General features: G+C 37.7%; 1 protein-coding gene across 1 annotated transcript in view; it reads right to left on the minus strand.

Moving 5' to 3' along the window:
* Positions 1-20,464, minus strand: part of b4galt2 (UDP-Gal:betaGlcNAc beta 1,4- galactosyltransferase, polypeptide 2) — a 228,147-nt gene that overhangs the window by 88,482 nt on the left and 119,201 nt on the right. The window lies entirely within an intron of this gene.

A 20,464-nucleotide genomic window follows, 5' to 3' on the forward strand; every position in this document is an offset into this window, starting at 1 on the left:
AGAGCTTGAACATTTTGTAGTTTTTCAGCAGCAGGAATAAGAACATAGCTGATGACAGAATTAATCATTGTAAACTTATTGTTTATACAGACATCAATTTGCCCTGAAAAGGTTTTCTGACATTCATTGTGGAGAAGAAATTAGACCGACTGCATTTTTACATTTTCACAACAACGCGATTTTTCACTTTTATTGACAATGATAATGACAGATATTTAATCAGGTTACGTGTCAAATACAATTTGGTCCAATTCAATCCGGTTCCAATCCAATTTTATTTATACAGCACTTTTTTTTTTTTTGATAAATTGCTTGATAAACCACAGAAACACCACATAGCAAACCAATAAGAAGACAAAACACAATAATGAACAGAAGGTAAGAACACGCCACTCTCATTCTGAGTTAAAAACCAAGGAATAAAAAATGAGTTTTAAGAGATATTTAAAAAAAAAAAAAAAAAAAAAAAAAACAGGTAGTGAGAGGGAAAATCCTAACATGGGCAGGGGGATCATTCCACATATTAGTATATTACGGCTATAATATTATGGCTTTTTCATGAATGCCAGGAGCAGCTGGTCCATGGACCTCAGCTTAAGGGGAACATATGGCAACAGCAGCTCAGACATGTACGGTGGTGCTGATCCATTAAAGGTTTTAAAAACAAATAATAAAATCTTAAAATTAATCCTAAAACAAATGAGGAGCCAGTGGAGGGAGGCCAGGACGGGGGAAATGCACTCCTGTTTGCAAGGACCAGTTAAAAGATGAGATTAACTGTATTGGGAAGGCCAACGTAAAGTGCATGACATTGGTCCAGACACATTGTGATAAAAGTGATAAAACTAGTTTTAATGACATCAAAAATCTGCTCATGTAGGTTAAATTCACAAAATGTATTTAAGGGAATAGTATCGTATTTTATACACAATGTAGGAGTAGGTGTGGGTACTTGTAAATAACTGGACCTGCTTAGCTTTTTAGATAGAAATGTACTGTAGTATATTATTAACTAACTAGTGAGCTCGTTCTCCTTCTCTTGAAAATCATTTCTATAAAGATAGAACACATTTTGGTGTCAAATTGGAAGAACAGGTAAAAGACCTCCCAGCCCACTGTTCATTCAGTGGTGCTGGTTTCAGTCATTATGCAAATGTACTGTTTATAAGGTTGGGAAACCTGCAGCCAGCTGACACTGAAGACGTCACTTGGATGAAAGACGAAACGTTTCTCCCACTGAAAACGCTCCGTCCAGATGAACAGAATCAGCCTTTTGGGAATGGGGAATAGACTATATGAAAGGTAAAAGTGAGGTCAGAGGTCAAATGTAATTTTATATTTAGACTCTTCATATACCAGCCTTATTTTCTAAATGTTGCCAAATACAAAAACAGCTGGATACTTTTATACATAGTTTTAAAATATGAAAGACATTTTATGAAAGTTTGACCATATGACCTTAAAGAAGAGGTCAGAGGTCCAAAGTAACATGATATTTTTTAAATTCCCTGTAACACTCCATCACATATCTACTGTATATGTTGTCAACACGAACACTGGCAGTCAGAAACCTAGGTTTTAAAAAGCTCTATATAGAATTTTTATGACTTTGACCCTCAGTTCAGTGTATTGACCTCTAAGCAGAGGTCAGAGGCCAAATGTGACATGATATTTTAAATCTTTATATGGTGCTTTCTATGAAAGCCAACACAGACAGCACTTGTGTGAATCATAGTTTCTACGTTATAATGTTTTTTGTCTATTTTCAGCAAATAAATCATTAAGCTGACCTTAAAGGCAAATTTGAATGGATTGTTAACATGACCCCACCCTTCGCCCCTACAAAGTTTTAACAGGATTAATTCAAAACATTTTGAGCTATCGTGTTTACAGACAGAATGACATGCAAATGCTACTAAAAACATAAGCTCCTTGGTGAAGGTAACCAAGAACTATAAGGTTGCATGCTTGTTTGAGCTTAAACAAACAGTTTTACTGCCTGTTACACTGTTTTAGGATTTTAGAGCCTAGAGAGGCTGAAGGGTCAGTCCTCCACTGAGACAGAACAAATCAGCACCTTACCTGATGACTTCACAGACAAGTTAGTCATGTAAGGTCAACAATATATTTAATATCCTTTTAAGACTATTTTTAATTAAGACCAAGCTTACTGTTGTTGTTGAATGAGGTTCTGAAATTAGAAGAAACTAATTTTAAGCATTGAATAATTCAAGTTTTGTATCATTTATAACCATTAAATAAATGGTTACATATTTTTCTTTCCTCCAGTGTCACAGATTCATGTTAAAATATTACTGTGGCAGAAGGTGCAAAGTGTTTTATAGCTCCAGAAACGTCTACTTAACAATTCACTTTACTTTAACCATGAAATTAGAAATAGCAGAAGATCCAACCTGAGTCAGAGTGACTTTTGAACCTGAGATTTTTAATCACCAAGTTTGTTTGCAGTGGATTAATGGATTTGATTTAATATCTTTGTTTTGGAGTCACAGAGTCAGAATTGGTTTGATCATAAGAGGATTAAATTATTTAATCCTAGTAGTAGAACCTTCTTTTTTAGCCTCACTGAGAGAATTTTTAAAATTTGGATACTGTACACAAGCTTGAAACCAAACCACTAGACCGGACAGCCCGTTTACTCTACTGGCCTGATTTAAAGCACCTAAGATAAAAAGCAATCCTTTTTCATTCTCTCACTGTTGTACTACGATGCGTCGTCATTTATCCACTCGCAGTATCGCTCTGCCCAGACACCGCTGGCCTGAAATCCTTGAATAATATGCAAAGGCCCTCAGTGATAGGATGTGACCTTGGGCCTGTTTATAATTAAACCCCCAACAGAAGCTGCCCTTCATTTTTGCTACGTTTTAAAGGTCGTGCACATGATGAGGGAAAAATAATAAAAAAGGGATGAAGAAAGAAATCTCCCACTGAGCGGGCTAACATGGCCTGTGACCTCCTTCTCCCCAGTGCATATTTACCACAAATTAGGATCTTTCAAAGGATTGCACAGTACGTGGCAGCGAAAGCTCAGGGGGGATGAAAGTGCTGTAAGGCCATATGAAAAGTCTTTATCTTAACTTAACTTGAAATGTGTCTTAATCACATATGACTCAAAAAAATAAAAATAAAACAGAAACATGTGGGCTGAGAAAGGCAGAAATATAAGTGTTCTTGGATAAATAGTTATCAGGCGGTAAGCTAACCATTTCTCTTTTAAACTTTAAATAGTTTTGCGTGCATATAAAGTGGAAGCATATAAGCATTAATCCAATTTGAAGTTTTGCTTTGGGCATCGTTTATCTTGTTTTTCTGAGAGCACCGAAATGATGCGCGATATAAAACGTTCCTCACAGGCGCTATATGGTTTTATTCTCTAAAGTAAATCTCATTGGATTAGAAGAAAAACAAAAGAAAAGGAAAAGGAGAACAAACTCAGAGAAATGAAACTCGCATTGTTAAACTTTGTACATCCTCTGAATGGCGCATAGGATTTGTTTCTCGTAAGCTCATCAGTCATAATCTTTCCTCCTAATTTAATCGGTAAGTGTGGATTTTTAAACATCGGCGTTCACTCCTGAAGGGAAAACGCAGACACACTTTAAACTGAAAGAGATGAAAAATCTCACTAAGCTCTTAAAAAAAATGAAACTTGCACTGGTGACGTACTGTAAGTTGTTAATATTTCATATCGGTTTTGTCAGATTTTTCTGTAATTAAATATAAACTTTTGAGTAAATGTAGTTTTTCCAATATTCAGTGATTGCAGTGTGTAATTATTGTGGCAGCTGGGGTCAAGAGAGGATTTTCTATCTCCAGGAAGAATAATGGTATATATAATAGATAAATGTTTTATTTCTGTTACACTGTCATCTTCCATTATTGCTCACGTCATCTTTTAAAAGCCCTGCACTTAAATCATTACCTGCTGTCAGCTGTATTAAACAGGAAAAAAAACATCTCCACGAGGAACCATGAAACTTTGATGAACTGTGGGTTTAGAAAATTCTGCACTCAGGACATCCACCTGTTTTAGTTACACTTCCACGTTTGCCTGTAAACTGACTGTCCTGCCTAAAAATGAAGCCAGACGTGGTCCAAAATCTCACCGTATTTTCCATGTTCAATTCTAAAAATATCTCCAACACCACAGAAATACAGCAACAAACCATGACAGAGTTTTACTGACTGTAGACACTCACTGTTGTACATTTCTCCGTACACAAGGATGACGATTTGAACCAAAATGTAAAAATTTGAATTCATTACTTCATAAGACCTCAGTCTTCATTCTCAGTGTTCATTATCTGTCAATACTTTTGTAGGCCTGGCACTTATTTTTGTCCTCCACTTGTCCAGTTTCCTTAAATTTTTAAGGAAACACCACACACCGTGCTGAGATATGAAAGACTTCTTGCCAATAGATTTTACAAAATCACATTGTTAGTGCAAAGATACTACTAAAACAAACAAACAAACAAACAAACAAACAATGAGGGTGATAATGAGTGAGTGAAAACCAGGCAATGTCCAAAGAGATTCAGACAGCATGGAGAACTACTGCTCAAGAGCTCTTTAAAAAATGATGAGAAAGTCTAGCTTGGAACCAAAATATCAATAAATTTGCATAGTAATGTATTCTGCATCTTAAATTAAGAGTACATATAAACATTGTGGATATTTTCTGTATGTTAACTCCAAATATTTTCTTACAGTTTATTAAAATGCTCATTTTATGGGCTGATAGTACTGTTTGGTAGCTACTGGGCTCTATGAGGTCTCTCCCCAGCTGGGTGATCCATCATGCGGGAGGATGAGAAAGAATGGCAATGATTCCCTGAATTACCTCCGACACACACACACACACACACACACACACACACACACACACACACACACACACACACACACACACACTCTCTCTCTGGGAGTTGCCAGGTGGTGAAAGCGAGGAGAAAAGATGAGGTGAAGAAGGACAAGGAACAGGGAGAGTGTACAGAAAGAAATGTACAGAAAAGCGCAGGAGAAAAAGGGCAGCAGGAAGAGCAGAGACACAACAGGCTGTGAAACACAGCAGTCAGGGTCGAACGCTCGCTCCCTTAGCAACTGCCAAACTGACTTAAATTGCTGCAAGTTGCTGAAATAAACACCTTCCCACAAATCTGCACCCCAGCGCTTATTCTCTGTATGCACACCCATGTCACTGCGAACATTACATTTCAGTCTGCAGCGTATCTTTACGAGCTACAAGGTAAAAGAAATGGTCAAGGTGCTTTTCCTGATTTAACTCCCCATTAGCTCTGCTCCACGTTCAGGTGTGAGTCTAATTTGTTATAGTATTGTGCTGTGGCGTTTGCAATATGAGCGAGAAAGCATGCTATGCTGCCTTTGTGGGCACACACATGATGAATTTCTTCAACAGGCAATAAATAAACACACAGAGGGAAGTCTGTAGTAGAAATACTCCGTTTCTTGGAGTAATTCAGACTGCTGGAGCAACACACAGTAAAACAGAAAAACACTTGTCTTCATTTATGCCGATGAATACTATATGAAGGGGAGCACGTGTGTCTAAAACACAGTAACCTAGAATATTATTCCACATGAATTTACTAATCACATTACAGTTACTAATTAAACAATTATTTATTACTTATGTTCCATAATAAGGAGGAAAGAAAACAAACATTAACCAAAGCCTTGTGTCTGACTTTGGCTAATGTGGGAGGACCAAAACAGCAGAGTGTGAGATGACTAAAAACCAAACAGCACAAAGGAACATTTTGATTATGCATTTGGAAAAACAACTAAAGGCTGTGGAAACACACTGTTCTTCTCTTTAAAATACTCTTTTATGCTGCAGAGGCTGGAAATGCAGATTAGTCACCTGAGTTCATGAAGAGTCTAACCAGCTGAAAGTTCCTGGTCTTCCCATTTCTACCCCAGTAATGAGTCCATTTCCTGTTTCAATTATCAGCAAAGCACCTTGCTTTTACAGTGAACCTGTACAATGTTACAGCTGCCATTTTGGCATATCTTTAGTGTCTAATCTTGATAAAGGTTCCACTTGCAATTACTTCAAAATTACCATTTATTAGCAAATTATTGGAAAAAAGTTGTGGAACGTCCATTCAGATCCTTATTATTCAAATTAAAAATGTCTGACCCTTTTCAATCTGGCTTTCCAAAGCAGCGCTCCACTGAGACTGCTCTTTTAAAGGTCTATAATGATCTTTTAATAGCATCTGATTCAGGGAATTGTTCTGGACTCATTGTACTTTGTAACGCTGACCACAGCATGTTAACAGGATTAAGGTTTTGGCGGGTATCTCTGGCTCTGCGTTAGACTGGTTATCTATTAATCTGACAGGACCTTCTCTGTTTGGGTGAGCATGTTCCCTTCTATCACTGCTTCACTAATCCGAGGGGTTCCACAAGGATCAATCCTGAGTTCATCATTATTTTCTTTCTACATTTTTCTTTTGGGTGGCATTATTGATCATCTTTATACAGATGACATTCAGCTATATATGTCATTTAAGCTTCCCCAGCTCAATATGCTGCACACCAAGGTTGATTATTTCTACTAGATTGGTGCCTGGCTCTCCAAGAGTTACCTTATCTTTCATTTCTACGAGACTGAAAGCAACCATAACAGCTCCTCCTGAACTAAATCCAAGAATCATCCAGGGCTTGCTTCTTTCTGCTCATCAGCGTTCACACTGATTCTTTTATGGTCTTTGACTCTTATATAAAATCTATTTCACATTCCTGTTGCTTTACTTTCTGAAACATTTTTACATTTCGAGCCATAGTTTCCTGAGCTGAACTCCCCCCAGATTCCTGCAATGCTCCTTTTACAAGCGCAATCATCTCTTTCACACCTCCTAGTGATACAAAATGCAGCTGCCAGACTAATAACGCATTCTACTAAACACACATTACACATAACTTATGCTCCTTACATCTTTTCACAGTAAATTATAGGATTTATTTTAAAATTCTCATACTTGCATACAGAATACTAAATGGACACTAGCTCCACACTAGTTATCCCATTTACCCTAATGGTTGTTCCTCATATGAGACTGAGGACAGATGGAAGGATCCTTTCAGTCTGTGGCGACTTTGGAATAGTCTCTCTGTTTAGTTGACTCTGTAGACTCCTTTAAACGAGACCATGTGTTGAGATTCTCATTGAAACTATTTTTTAATAATCTGACTTTATTCTATTGCGTTCTGTCTTTTAACCTTTTTTTGCGATTAATTATTGCTATTAATTTGATTACACAACGAATTGTGACTACTTTTCGTAAAAAAACGTATGCCAATAAATGTTTTTTATTGGAGCATTATAGTTATTGTAACATATCAAGTCTCTATTGTAGTTGTTTTTGCTGGTGTTCTACTATCAGTTTATGCCAAATATTAGATATCTGCTAAAAAAAAGAAAAAGGGAAAAAGAAATGGGAATGAAAATGTTTCAGCATGTCTCACTTTAAAGCTACAGACATTTATTGCATAATTTAATGTCTTTATCAACAACTGTCAGGTTGCTAGCCACCCACAAGCTGGTTGCTAGCAACCTATCATTAGGTTTAATTAATGGTCTAAGTATTGGAAGCTGATGCAACAAATGCAAAGCTTTCCTTCTGCTTCTGAACTGAACTCTAATGGAGAGCGCCACTGGTATTTAGGAGATGACACAACTGCAGAGCTAATAAGCACAATAATTACTGAATGGAATGAAAAGGTTAAAGTGCAAGCCTCTTTAATGCGATGTTATTTCACCATAAGGTCTGTTAATTTTTAAGTATTAAAAATATGAATACAAATGATTTCCAATGCAGAGTGTTTTTTCTTTTCTTATTAGGATGTTTTCAAGCTTGAGTGGGATTGGATGGACAGGAGAATCCCACTTACATCTGAGTTTTTGAAACGATGGGCGTTTGCACACGTTAACATCACATCTCACTATCCATACATGGATAAGCTTAGAGCCATGCTAGCTGGAGCACAGGATGGGAAATGGGGATATTGGGGGATTTATGAATATAATCCAGACTACTTTTGAAGAAAGGACATTTTTGTCTTTTCAGAAACATAAACCGTCAATCACTTTCATCGGCTTTGGTGCGAATGAAAGTGACAACAGGCGCACTGGAGAGGCAACAACAAGACAACCTCCATAAAGAAAATGGTTTTGCAGGTATTGGCCACAGATCATTGCTCTCTCTTTATCACCTAGTTTTGCTTTTTGCCCCCCTGACGGCAGGGATAGGCTCCAGCAACCCTAAATTTTAAAAGCAGTTAAGAAAATGAATGGATGGATGGAGACGGAGCTAAATATGAGGTCAAAACTAACTTTCAGCTGTCTTTAAACATTGTTGTTTTTCTATATCTTATCTCCTTTCTTGATCCTTCTTATCTTGTTTTGAGAACATTTGACTACTCGACAAGTTTAATATTCCATGCAAACTTCTGAGCTGCTCTTTTTGCACCCGGCCTGCTTTCTACCGCAAATCCTTTCACAGCACTTTTATATGTTTGTATAGTTTATGCTATGGAGGTTGAAAAGCAACAATCAGACTGTTAATTTTATAACATGCTTCCTTTGTCTTTTCTGATATTGTTTCCCAAGATTGAAGAGCAATGGGTGCAGTTCAGATCTGCATCTTCTCCGTTTAGCAGCAAAATTAAATCTAGCTCTGAAACCCTGGCTGAAAGAGCTCATTAAAGATCAGTTCAACACCTAAAGACTTTGAATGCACTTGAAATTAGTAACTGTGACCCTGTTCAAACCCTTTGCTCAACAGACTACATACAAAATTCAGTTACTCCGTACACACACACACACACACACACACACACACACACACACGCACACACGCGCACACACACACACACGCGCACACACACACACACGCGCACACACACACGCGCACACACACACACGCGCACACACACACACACACACACAAAAAAAACAGGGATCAAAGGTCATATCAAATATCATGACAGCTTGCCTCCATTTCCCAGCACACAGTCAAACCTCCACTTGTTTAATTTTTCAGAGGGAAGCTTTTGCTGTGCCGATCCTCAGAGTACAACATGCTTCTCCTGCTGAGACCTTGAGGAGAACAATGCCAGATTCATTTTGCCAAATCAATACGTATGAGTTTCAAAGATGTGTTAGCTGCTATTGACAGAGATTTTTTTTCCTCCTAGTGGATTTAACATGGCGCTTCGGTCGAATGGGTTTCCTCATCGAGATGTCGAATGCCTTTCTTGTTACCCAGACGTCCTCTCCTTGCTGCTGGGCTGCTGGCACGAAGGCAAAAATAAACAAGTTGAAGGTCAGTCGGCTCAGAGAGGCGGTTTTAGATGGCCTGATGTAACACCAGCTATCACACCACATCCCGTGGCCCATCATGCGATCGCTGCATTACTGACCGCTTTAACATCCATCACAAACACTGGAAACACCGTCCTTGGTGTCAAACTACTGCCTCAAAGTTTTTTTTCAGAAGCATTCAGCAGACCGCAGGGATGAAGGCGGAACAGGCATGGCTGCTGGAGGGTGGGACTAATGCACAGGCTGCTGCCACAAGCTACAACTTTTCCTTGTTTGTAATTTGTGATTTACATAAAGAGTTTAAACCTGAATAAACCTGCAGACTACTCAAGAATAACTGAGAATTTATTACAAATTTGGTCTTGTTTTAGGAGTAATAGCAGCTCTTTCCTGAAAGCTAAAATGCTGAGAGTGTAACAGCCTCATGTTGGGATTGATAGCCGATTTTCCTTTCTCTTTTTCGTTCATTGAAAAATGCTTAGGACTGCTTTTCATTGATAAGCAATGATGGTGCAGTTAAGCTGTACTGACATTCATCTCAGTGTCCTGTAGTGCCCATCTGTGAGGTGCGTGCACAGCAGTTTCTATAACTACCAAATCAACGTAACTGAACTCAGGTGTGAAAAACCCGACAGCAAACTATGACAAACAAGTTTTGTTTGTCAAACAAGTTTTGTTTGTCACCAAAAACCTAACTAAGCAGATAAAGATGGGAATCTGATGTGGGAGAGTAAAGACCTGTGCTGTCCAAGTGCTTCAGTGGTGGCACTTCTAACACAGTAGTCAACCTGCCAACCACTGCCGACTAACAGCCGACATCCTCGGCTGTTAGTCGGGTCCTGGAAACAGATCACAACTACTTTTTTTTTTAAATTATTCCATGATATATCTGCACCTGGCAACATAATCGGGATCAGTGAGATGTGCTATAAACTAACCCTCATGTTATCTTGAAAGAGAAAAGTATAAATTAATACTAAAACTAAGAGGCAAGTGGTCTGTTGTAAATGTTCCCTCTAATGTATAGAAATATGAATAAAAAATACGTTTGAATAGAAAGTCAAATATAGTCCCGTATTAGCAGGTTTTCAAACTTAGGTGGGATTGCAATGACAAGAGAATCCCACTTTCAGAAAGCTTCTAGTTGGAGCACTTTTTATTTATAAATAATAATAAATATATTTATTATATTAATTATTAAGATTTATGCCTCTTATCTCAGTTTCTTTTAAAAAAGGACATTTTCTCTCTTGATAATTAAGGACTTTGATAGAAGCTACTTTCAGCTGCTACATTATCCACAATGGGTCGCTACAACAGGCAGCTCAACAATTTAGAACTTTAATTTATGTGACTGAAAAGATGATAAAACCTTTGAAATATTAACCTAGACAGATTCTGCGCATGTACAGTAGAAGAAATTAGGTCATAGCCACAGAAGCTAGGGAACAATGTGATTCCCCAACTGGTTGGTGACTGGTTGCTGGAAGTCTTTAGGTGAAACTCACAGCAAAGAGGTACAGTTTACTGTGCTGCACCGAAACAATGAGACAATGCATTGCATTTTGGCAAGTTTCACTACCCCTCAGTCAAAGGAGCTTGCAAAGACAAGTGTCTGTACTTCTCCTTGAAGACGTTTCACCTCTCATCTGAGAAGCTTCTTCATAACTGAAGAAACGTCTTCAAGTAGAAGTCCAGACACTTGTCTTTGCAAGCTCCTTTGACTAAGATGACCTGGATGACTGAGAACCTTCACAGACACTACCGCTCAGTAGACAGTCTGCAGACACGTCTTCCATGTAAACTACAGCAGTAACATCTTTGTTGTAACAGATTGGTTTTGCTTAGTTCTGCCGTTTTCAGGTAATAAACTTTAAAGTTTTGCAGCATCACGATTAACATCTGATCATCGAACATTGCATAATAAAGCAAAAGCGGTACATTAATGTGCAATAATTATGTGCATTAGCAGCTTTTCATCAACTAATGCAAACTGTTGTGTCCTTATAAGCCTCATCTGGCATGCTTGAGCACAAGCAACCCTGTCAAACAAATGAGACGCTGTTTGCAGAACTTGATTTGCTTGAGAAGTGGGAATACACATGCACGCACACACACACAGTAATGATAAAGGTTTGTCTAGAAGGAGAGAGAAGAAACAAAGTGGCCCTCTCATACCACAGACAAGTCCAAGTTACAGGATGTCTCACTTATCTCTGCACAGCCATTAGATGGAAACATGAATTGCTTAGAAGCAATTTTCTAAGCAATTATTACTAACAGTATTTTTTCCTCCCTTGTCTAGTTTTTGTGCTTCATAGCTCACCACAGTATGTTTTACACAATGGTCTTATCCCCGCCGGTGATCTCTAATACTGCTGACATTATTACAACTCGTCTCCGTGTTTATGCCAGTAGTAGGCTCAAAAGATGAAGTGCAGCAGCAGGGTAGGAGGAAACAAAGAGAGCAGACAGAGAGATAAATAAATAGGTATGCCTGCCTTTGTCATAAAATGCATTAAGAGACAAGAAGGTTGCAGAACATTAAAAACCTGCAGGTTATTATGATAGTTATTACTGAAGTAGCTCCCACTGAAAGGTATCTTTCTATCTGAGGTCACTTACCCGGGATTTGCATGCGGGTCATATCCCTACTACATTAACACTGATTTCCTGAGTGAAATCAGATTGTTATTCGCGTTTCCCAGACAGTAGCGGCATTATTTAAATCCTTTGCAGAAATGGCCTGCACTTTGGAAATGAAGTTGTTATGTCTGTCTGAACGGGATAATTTAATTATTTTTTGTTGTTGTTGTTGTTGTTGTTGTTGTTGTTGTTGTTGTTGTTGTTATTTATTTTATTTTAAGTTGTTACAGACGGGACAGACACAACTGAGGGATAGGAAAGGGAGAAAGAAAGATGAAGGAAAAGAAAATCAGAAGGGAAGAGGGACAGTGAGAAAGGGCACTTAAAAAGAGAAAGAAGAGAAAAAAAATCTCCTGGATCACCTGTTGAGAGAAAAAGACGAGAAAACAAGCAAAAACAACAACAACAGAGCAACATACTAAACACAACACCATCACGTTAATCTAGCTAAGTGTAAACAGCAGTAAATACTAAATATTGAATGTTGTTGTGTAGCAAGAAGGACCGACAGCGCATAATGTGCTTGGAAATAGCAGCCAATAAAGGTGTAGTTTATGTCTATAAACAGTGCACACCCGTGTGCACACCTGTGTGGATCAGCACGCTTGTATTCAAAAGGTTTCCCCATGTAATGGTCTGCTAGAGCAGCGGTCCCCAACCCCCGGGCCACGGACCGGTCTGTGAGTCGTTTGGTACCGGGCCGCGAGAGTTGAGGCTCGGGTGTGAAATGTATGGTTTTCTGGGTTTTTAGCGTTATTTTGTTATCGTTTTTATCGTTTTTATCGTTAACTCGGTTTTCCTGGGTCTTTTCACATGTGTTATGGATAAATCTTCTTTTTTCGGTACCGGTACTAGTTTTGTTTTGCTGTATTTATCTGTGACACCTTAAAGTCCGGTCCGTGAAAATATTGTCGGGCATAAACCGGTCCGTGGCGCAAAAAAGGTTGGGGACCGATGTAGAGAGCCATAGCCCTGTACCCCAGGGCATGAAGCAGGCATGGAGGAGATCCAGGCTCCAGACATCCAGAGGTCCCAGAGTGCGAGAGCCCAAGGAGGACCACTGGAGGGGCATCCATGCCACCCTCCTGGGAACGGGATAACTAATGAAATATATAATTATCAATAATTAAAGACAGAATGAAGCAAAGTACAGCTTTAAATATGTGGCCTTGTTTAAATAGAGATAAAATAAGTACAGTAAAGTCATCCAATTCACAAAAAAGCAACGATATCATCTGCACAGGAGAACCTTGTTTGACTTCACAACACAATGTGACATCTTGCAACGCTCTATCCTGGCCAATCGAACAGGTGGTTTAATCAAACACCAGTGAAGTAGTGTTTGTGTTTACCTCATCAGCCTCCCAGATGTGATCAAAGTGATTATGCTATTCTAAAAAGTGTGAATGTGTGCGTGAATGGGTGGATGACTGGATATGTAAAGCGCTTTGGGGTCCTTAGGGACTAGTAAAGCGCTATATAAATACAGGCCATTTACCATTTACCATTTAAAAAATACAATAAAAACTAATAGTTATGCCCCATAATGTTAAAAATAGTTGTGCTGTGACTTTGCATTTGATTTGCCTTTAAAATGATGGATTTACGTGACAGTTAGTGGCCATAACAATCACCAGAACTGCATTTATTTATAAATGCTGACAGTTCGATCTTCGTGATAAGACCAACGCTTAATAAGACCAACCGACGTTCTGAAGAATATGGTTAATCTGGTGGAATATCTGAACATACCAACAGAAATAACAGGACAAGCATGAAATAATCCTTAGAAGTAATACTGTATAAAATGGACATGAACAACAGGTGACTGTAATTATTTTTAAACTGCATTTTTTAAATAAATGTATAAGAAATGTATTTATTAACATAAACTCACTGCAGCCAATGAGGCAAGCTATGGGTGTGGAGTCTTGCCCCAGGACACTATGGCAGCTGGAGGGGTCAGAGACCCTCGAAGCCAGTGATTAGTGGACAACGCGCTCTACCACCTGAGCCAAGGCCTCTCCACTACTAAAGGTGTATTATTAATCCTTTCCCATAACCTTTGTGAGCAAGAAGAAAAAATAAAAACAGTTATTTATCTGGCCTTTTCTGTCAGCAGTGTGTGATGCAGGAAAATGAAGTCAAAAAGACAGTTTTAGCGTGAGACTGAGGTAAGTGTTTTTTTTGGGAAACAGCAGAGCACCGAATGGGTCTGAACCAGAGTGACATTTCCGGGCCGTTTTAACGAGGCCCTGTCAAAGCAGTTAGAAGGTTTCATACAGCTGTTCTCAGCTCTCTGAGTAGCAAGGTTATGAAGTTTGGCTGTGTGGCTGATGTCTGCAGTGGACTGTGTGAACAGTGAAGACCCACTATTCAAACATCAAAATGCTTTAGCCCTGAGTGGAGGTGAAAAAAAGAAAAGAAACAGGTGATTTCAGGCTTTCAAAGACTAACAAACATCAACAACATGATTTTAAAAGAGAGTCGACACAACCAGTCACGTACAAAGTTTATATGAGGAAACCAAAAGCCTATAAGCATGTCTGCAGTTTATCTGACTCTAAAGATGTAGCTGATTTAAGTCTGACACTGATTCCCTGACATCACATCTGGGCTAGCCTCTGTATCGCTACAGTTAAATGAAGGTAGAAACAGAAAGCAGATAAAGTAGCACCCAGGTGCATGGCATGCTACAAGAAGTTCAAACTTTAGTGCATTTGATAACGTACTTTTTTGATTCACGTGGCTTTGTTGCCAAATACCACCTAGATATCATCTTTACTGTTAAAAAAAAAAAAATCAAACAGTAACAAACAAACAAAACCAAACAACTTTACTGTGTTTTGTCCTCTCTGTTTTTCTGTTAATGTACACCTGTGTGTTTCTATAACGTAGAACTTCTGCTGAGCTTTGTTATGACCCCAGCTGCTTAGAGGGGAAGGGAAATAACATTAATGACCAGGCAGAAGAAGGTAAAGCCAAAATTATAATTTCTCAGTAAATGAAAAGTCTTTATAAACAATAAAAGAACTAACAGACAATGAGCGCTATTTAAAAAGAGGAAATAAAGGATTTTATATTGTCCTTCCTGCCTGATTCCTTAAAAAAAAAAAAAAAATCCCCCTCTATCTTACCCAACTAACCACAGCAATAATCATTAGTGAGTAGCACCTTTAAACCCAAGTGGTAAAAAATGAATCCCCCGCCCAGCGTCAAGGTGCAGTGAATGTGTTAAGCAAAAACAAGAAGGCATCAGTAAAAAACCTACTGCAACCTAACCACAACAGCAAGTAAGAAGGTAAAATCTAACCTAGAAAACAGTGACAAAAAACAACCACAACGCACATCAGCAGGCACAATTAATCACAGCCGGCCCAACTAAGCAGATGGTGCAATTGTTGGCGCAGCTTGATTGGAGCAGAGACTGAGATGCTGGTCCAGTCAGGCACAGCAGCAGAAAAGACAACTGGAGACACCAATCCTGGGCAACAGCTCAAACATACTAATTACCATGTTAATCAAGTCATGTTAGAAACGAACTTTTAAAGCAAGATTGGAATATTGTATATGAACAAACAGAAGTTAATAAAGCTTACGAAGGATTTTTAAGAACATTTAACACATTACTTGATAAAAACTGCCCAGTAATTGAAATCAATAGGAAACACAACTATGCAGGAAGACCATGGATGACAAAAGGACTACAAAATGCCAGCAAAAAAAAGAATACCTTATATCGAGAATTCATAAAAAAGAGAACAATAGAAACTGAAATGAAGTATAAAACTTACAAAAATAAATTAACTAATATAATGAGATCCTGTAAAAGAGAGTATTACATTAAAAGGTTAGAACACAATAAAGATAACACAAGAGATATATGGAATGTATTAAACAGAATAATCAAAAATGAATCAAGGAATAATGATTACTCTGGGTACTTTATAGAAGAGACAAGAAGTATTAATAACATGGAGGAGATAGTAAATGGCTTTAATGAATTCTTCGTAAACATAGGGCCAAAACTGGCAGAAGAAATAAAGGTTGATGGAATAGAAAGGGACACTGGTGAAAATATTGAAAGGAATAGTAGCTCAATGTTTTTAAGAGCAGTGGAAGAGAAAGAGATTTATGACATGGTTAGAGGACTTAAGAACAAAACCAGTACAGACTGGAATGATATTGATATGGTAACGGTAAAGACAGTTATTGATGGTATCGTAAAACCATTAAAATATATATTCAACTTGTCGTTTCAAAAAGGAGTTTTTCCACAAAAAATGAAAGTTGCTAAAGTTATTCCCATTTACAAAACCGGTGAAAGACATAATTTTACAAACTATAGACCAGTGTCAATACTCTCCCAGTTCTCTAAGATACTGGAAAAACTCTTCATAAAAAGATTTGACAGTTTTGTGGAAAAATATGAATTAATGACAGATAGTCAGTATGGGTTCAGAAACAACAGATCAACAGCTTTGGCACTGATAGATTTAATGGAAAAGATAACGGAATGTATGGATAATAAGAGGTATGCGCTCGGAGTTTTCTTAGATCTAAAGAAGGCGTTTGATACTGTTAATCATGAAATTCTATTAAAAAAACTGGAAAAGTACGGGTTTAGGGGAGTGGTTTTGGAATGGTTAAAAAGCTATGTAGGGAATAGGCAACAATATGTACAAATAAATGAATATAAATCTAATTTGATGGATATAGCTTGTGGAGTACCTCAAGGTTCAGTACTGGGTCCAAAAATGTTTATTATGTACTTAAATGATATCTGCAGAGTATCGGAGATTTTAAAGTTTGTAATATTTGCAGATGACACAAATATACTGTGTGCAGGTGGGGAATTGCCACAGGTTTTGGAAATGATCACACAGGAATTAACGATATTAAAGAAGTGGTTTGATATAAATAAATTATCATTGAATCTCGATAAAACCAAATTTATGTTGTTTGGAAACCAAAAGAAAAACATCGAAGTAGAAATATGTGTTGACAATGTATATTTAGAAAGAGTAAATGAAATAAAATTTCTTGGGGTGATCATTGACCACAAGCTCTGTTGGAAGCCACACATTACTTATGTTCGGGGGAAATTGGCACGGGGCATTGCCGTCCTGGGAAAAGCAAAGCATATGTTGGATCAGAAAGCACTGCACATTTTATACTGTGCTTTACTACTGCCATATATGAGCTACTGTGTAGAGGTCTGGGGAAACACATACAAAAGTAACACACAAACAATAACTATAATACAGAAAAGGGCCATTAGATTAATAAATAATGTAGGGTACAGGGACCATACAAATGCACTCTTTGTCAAAATGCAAGCTATTAAATTCCAAGACTTGGTGAAGCTTAAAACAGCGCAAATAATGTATAAAGTCAGAAATAAATTGCTTCCCAAAGAAATCTGTAAATTGTTCATAGAAAGAGAAGGTGGGTATAACTTAAGAGGGAAATGGAATTTAAAAATACAAAGTGCTAGAACAACTTTAAGAACTATGTCTATCTCAATTGCAGGAGTTAAATTATGGAACAGTCTAACAGAAGAAATAAAAGACAGTCAAAACATAAAACAGTTTAAAGTAAAATATAAAAACCTAATTTTAAATAAGTATAAGAATGAAGAAAACGGGGTTAACCCAGGACGGTAATGTTGCTGGTAATGGTGTTGCGGTTCTTTTTTGGTTCTTTTTTTGTTTTTTTGTTTTGTTTTGGTTTGTTGTTTTTCCATAACTTGTGTATCTGCAAATATACACATTCTGTATTTTTCATATGAAAGAAACTATACTGTGGTGGGGCTTGCTAATTTCTTGTTTTTGATTTATGTATGTTATGTTTTGTTTTACTTCATATGTTTATATGTTTCATATGTTGTTTGTTTAATTTAAGACAAAAAAAAATTAAATGAATGAGAGGTAAAACTTGAGGGGGTAGGGACAAATAAGTAAATACTTCAGCCTACTCCTTTTCAAACAAATAATGGAATGATATTTTGTAATGATTGTGAAGGCACATGTTTGAAATGTTTGAAATAAAAATGAACTGAACTGAACTGAACTGAATGTTAAATGTTAATCAAGTCTTCAAGCTTGGTCACCAGATCCAGCTCCCTGCACAGACATGCAACCTCTGATTCGCTGTCAAGAAATCAGAATACTAGGAAGAGATCAAACTCTCCTCTTCAGGTGTGTCAGTAGTTTTCCTTCAAATAACTCACTTTAAGAATGTTACCACATAGACTTTTATTTGTATAACTGTATTCAGCTTGGTTGAGATTTCACTGATTAAAGCTTAAAATGCATTTTTTGTTGCAGTGATTCTTTCTTTAGCAATTCGCTAAACTGACACATATTTTAAGAGAAATCAGTGAACAGCCTTGGCAAGATGTTCAATAGTCTTAGAGGCATATAATTAATTGAAATAACCTACCAGGAGCTGAATAGCTTTCTAAAAGCTGCTGACAAGTCACGTATTTTCAGTGTAAGGCATCTCGACTTGAAGGGAGCTGGACTTCTTTTTCAGGTTCTTCACCTTTCATCCAAAAGAGTACTTTTAAGGCAGGGATCTCAAACTCCAGGCCTCGAGGGCCGGTGTCCTGCAGGTTTTAGATGTGTCCTTGATCCAACACAGCAGATTTAAATGGCTAAATGACCTCCTCAGCATGTCTTGAAGTTCTCCAGAGGCCTGGTAATGAACTAATCATTTGATTCAGGTGCGTTGACCCAGGGTGAGATCTAAAACCTGCAGGACACCGGCTCTCAAGGCCTGGAGTTTGAGACCCCTGCTTTAAGCCCTCCCAGTAGACACACCTATGGTATCAATTTAAAGCTCCTACGTTGCCTTGTTTTTAAGTTACTGCATTCACAAACTTGAGTGCCCAGGCCACCTTACTAGCAATCTAATCTGCAGCACTAACTTCTGCTTTGTTAGTTTGGGATTTTTTTCCAGTAAGGAATATATGGCAACAATATGTTCCGAAACCCTGGTGGCCTTAAGGTGGCCTGTTCAGGTAGAATTTCAGACCAAGCTGGAGCTCCTTGGGGAGAAAAAAAAAAAAGACTACCTTAAGAAAAGCTTTGTTCTGATAAATCACAGCTGGATCACCGGGGAGAGGATTTCTGATGACTCCAGGGTACATTGTATTTACTACTAACTCTTCAAATGATGGCGATATATGAATCATATCGATCGTGTGTATCAGCATGTACTTTTGTCTGTAATTCCAGAAAGGTGGTTGTATATACTAAAACTAGTTTCAAGTCTCTTCCTGCGGTGTTTGGACTTCTTGTACTGTTTACTCCAGTGTCTATGAGGAACACTGTTTATTTTATACACCTGCTCACATTGGCCATTTGGGACAATAAAAAATGGCTTGAACTACAACTGAGTGTAAAAATGAAACAAAACTCCAGAAGTAAAATAAAAGCCTCACAACTGTACTGCACAGTAAAAATGACATTATTCTTTAGCTTGATGCTTTAGTTTTGTCTCCACAGCTTGGTGTCAATGCTTCCTTGATTCAAGCGGAAACTGATTTTGGGGGTGGGTGGGGGGGGCACACATTTAATTATGCATCACTAAAACGCTAAAATTTAAATTCATGGTTACGCCAGGCTTCACATTATGCCTGTGCGCATTAAGTAAACACACAGGCAGGTGCAACATAGACCTTCAGAAAAATTTGTTTCAATGAACGTCACATGATTTGAATGTAAAAACAATTACAATTGGAGAAAGGAACACCTGCAAAAAAGTAGCAGTTGTTCCTTTTTTGACCACACAGTTTGGCAAATTATGAAGAAATTGGGGAAACTAAGACTGAGAAATTTTCTTTTGTAGAAGCTCGGATGGTTTAAGTTTTCCATAGAAAGGCAAAAAAAACCCCCAACGAAACAAAACAAAGAACAAAAAAAACATTTTTGTTCTACAAAACATCAAAACCTGCAATGGTGGCATAATTTGAATAAACCTGAAAAACACACACACACTTTGACTATTTCTATCTTATTTCTAAAGAAGAACACTGCATTCGCAAAAGAAAATAAATCCTGACTCATTACCTGGAAATTATAAATAACTACCTAGTAACTATGAGAACTATGATTACTTTGGAAAATGTCACGTTAAAAGTCTTTAATTGTGCAGGCTGTGACATTAGTTTAGAATTGAAAGATATAAAAGATATCTATCAAGTTTCTTCATACTCATTGATACTCGATGTGCTTGTAACCAATGTTCCCTCTAACTTTTCATGTGTCTGAGCAAACGCACAAACTCCCTTGGACCACTGTGAGCAACAGCAGACGTGTGCACTGTGGTCACGGCAGCATCGAATCCATCCAAGTTTCATGGTTTATTAAAATAATCAAATTACAGCACTTATATTTATGTTAGACTACTTTTAATGAAGTGCTTTAGCCCACTTAC

Source organism: Rhamphochromis longiceps, linkage group LG18, assembly GCF_057381845.1.
Source record: "Rhamphochromis longiceps isolate RC_006_pf linkage group LG18, R_longiceps_female_GT1.1, whole genome shotgun sequence".
NCBI classification, from domain to species: Eukaryota; Metazoa; Chordata; class Actinopteri; order Cichliformes; family Cichlidae; genus Rhamphochromis; species Rhamphochromis longiceps.